This window comes from Limulus polyphemus, unplaced genomic scaffold (assembly GCF_000517525.1).
Source record: "Limulus polyphemus unplaced genomic scaffold, Limulus_polyphemus-2.1.2 Scaffold3505, whole genome shotgun sequence".
NCBI lineage: Eukaryota > Metazoa > Arthropoda > Merostomata > Xiphosura > Limulidae > Limulus > Limulus polyphemus.
The window spans coordinates 49,607-52,797 of NW_013669115.1; positions in this window are offsets into that span (position 1 = coordinate 49,607).

A 3,191-nucleotide genomic window follows, 5' to 3' on the forward strand; every position below is an offset into this window, starting at 1 on the left:
AGAAAAGAACCTTACAGAACTTGAAAGATTAGTCCTGGTCATATTTCTCTCATTATAGGCAAGATTTCTGTTGGAATTCGAAACTTAAGCTCTTCAGTGTATTGAGATCTCAACTGTGAGAATGTCATAGCTTTCCTGTATTATTGAGATGAATGTATTTAGTTGGTTTCACAACCAACATATGGGTTTTATTGTTGTCACTTGTACACTGAGTACAAACCATTTGCAAAACATCAGAAAAAGCTTTATATATATATATATCAATTAGACCGTTTTAATTCTAAAGCAATAAGAACAGAAGTGTGGGTCTTACTACAAAGTAAAGATTGTAAGAAGGAAAAATACTAAATTCTTGTGGTGCTGGTACTGGTAGAATTACGTACGAATCACACAAGTTTATCATTCGAAATACTGAATCATGTTATTATTATTATGAACTAAATATAAAATTACGCTAAATTATTGAAATTAAAACTACAAATTTAAATGAAAAAGAATATAAACAAATCACAAACTCTTTCAGTTCAAAGTACTAAGCCTAATTCATGTAAAGACCTTGCACTCACCACTTGGTAGTCCTTAACCCTAACAATCGTGGATCAACTTCTTTCCTAGATAATATATCTAATTTGAGTTAAATTTTCAATATAATGATTGAAATAAACAGATATACGATGTAACATGACTTAAGCTACTATATAAAAATAATAAAAGTCACGCACATCCCAGAAAATTAACTAACGACCAGAGGCGTAACAATGAATTATCGGGGAAAACCGAGTTTGTTCAGGACGCCCTCTTTTTATTATATAAGCCTGGCGAGAAAAACCAGCGAGATCGGAGAAATAGATAATGGGTCAAGATAACAGTAGGCACCATAAGTAAAGTGTGTGAATAACTGTGATTTATAGTGTGTGTGTGTTATAAAGGTTGTTAAGTTTAAAGTAACTGTGGAAATTCTATGTATTACTAAAAGTTGTATTGAGAAATAATAAACTAGATTAATCAAGAAAGGACTTGTATCGCTGAAGTTCCTGGGAAATAATTTGTACCAGAAATTAACAAACAAGCAGATACATAACAAACTGGTGTTAGAGAGTGGGATGGAAAAGAACAAAAAAAAAGAGGATGGAAATGAGAAGTGGCAAATCAAACTATGACTTAGCAGATTTGAAGGCAGCAATACAAGAACAGCAAAAGAAACAAGAAGAACGGGAAAAGAAACAAGAAGAGAAACAACAGCAGTGGCAAGAAAATGATCCACTATGTCATATGGGCCTTCCCATGGAGAAGACAACTTAGGAGACTTCCCTTTGGTCTTCCTAGGATTATACAACCACACCTTGTCTCCTGGTACGTTTTAAAATTTGAATGCATTTGATGATGAATATCATCCATCCTTTCAGATAACACTTTCACGAACTCTGGCACATTTTCATGAACACTTCATAAAGTAAGTGTCCTGTTATCAGGTCCAGTGGCAACCGAAATCCGCGACCAAACATCAACTTGGCTGGAGTGTATCCAGAGGATTCATGTTCTGCTGTCCTATAGGCCATCAACAGTGGAGGGAGTACGATATCCCAGTCATCTTGGAGGCTATTACAAAACTTTGCCAATTCCTGTCCCAGTGTCCAATTGTATTTTTCTACCATCCCATCAGACTGTGGGAGAAGTAGCATTGTTCTGGTATATTCAATGCTAAACAAGTTGCAGCTTTCATGGAACACAGCTGATTCAAAGTTACGGCCTTGATCTGAATGCAGTTTGTATGGCATACCAAACCTGAAGAAGAAATCACTAATAGTCGAAGCTACAGTTGAAGCTTACTGGGACTGTACCAACCTTGGTACCTCTGTGCTGGACTTAATATAGGATTCGAATTTAGGAGCTCTGGCCATTGCATCCTGCATAGTAGAGGGTGTGCTTGTTTACTGTATCTAAAGTTGTGGACTGTCTAGGGCATCTACAAACTGATCCCTCAGCAACAACTTGAGGACATGAGGTGGCACAGTTGGGTAGGCCTTATGTGCCATACTTTCCAAATCCTGTGCCAGCTTTGCAGGCTCTCCAACTTTTAGCACGAACTCTCAACCTAAACCTAGCCCTGTATATTTCAGACTGATTTTGAGTCCCATACCTGATTTCTAGAGCAGCTACCAGTGTTTTATAGTTGTGCCTATCATCTGCTGACAACTTTCCAAGTGTTTCCAGTGGTTGTCCCTTCAGGTTCGTTGCCAGGTACACTGATTTCTTCTCTTCTGTCCATCCATTCATTTCTGCCAGGAGCTCAAATTGTTCTCTATATGCTTCCCATAGTGCCTTCCTATCGAATTCCTGTGGCTTCTTTTGTACTAGATCATCCCTATTGCTGAAACTCATTTCTGGAAGGTGACTTCTGGCAGGACCGAATATGTCTGTATTAAGGTTTAGTTGCCAGTTCTGGAAGGAGCTTCCTGTTGTCTGGGTGTGATTAGGTCCATGATTAATATATCCTCCCTGTGTAAAAGACAGTAAATCTTTTACAATTGTGTATGCTGGCTTTCTCTCAACTGTTGGAGACTTTCATCCTCTTTCTTTTCTCGTTCTTTTTGTTTCCTTTCTTGTTCCACTTGCCACTGGGGCTGGTTTTCTTTCCACTGCTGTAGTCTCTCTTCTTGTTTATTTTCTTTCTCCTCCAGCTGCCACTGCTGTAGTCTCCCTTCTTGTTTATTTTCTCATTCTTCTTGTTTCTTATCTTTCTCGTCCAACCACTGCTTTAGTCTCTTTTCTTGTTTTTTTTCTCCTCAAACCACTTCTGTAGCCTCTCTTCTGGTTTCTTTTCTTTCTCCTCCAAACACCACTGCTTTAGTCTCTCTTCTTGTTTATTTTCTCGTTCTTCTTGTTTCTTTTCTCGTTCCTCTTGTTTCTTTTCTTTTTCCTCCAACAATTGCTGTAATCTCTCTTGTTTCTTTTCTTTTTCCTCCAACAACTGCTGTAATCTCTCTTCTTGTTTCTTTTCCCGTTCTTCTTGTTTCTTTTCTTTCTCTTCCAACCACTGCTGTAGTCTCTCTTGTTTTTTCTTTCTCCTCCAACCACTGCTGTAGCCTCTCTTCTTCTTTCTTTTCTTTTTCCTCCAACAATTGCTGTAATCTCTCTTGTTTCTTTTCTTTTTCCTCCAACAACTGCTGTAATCTCTCTTCTTGTTTCTT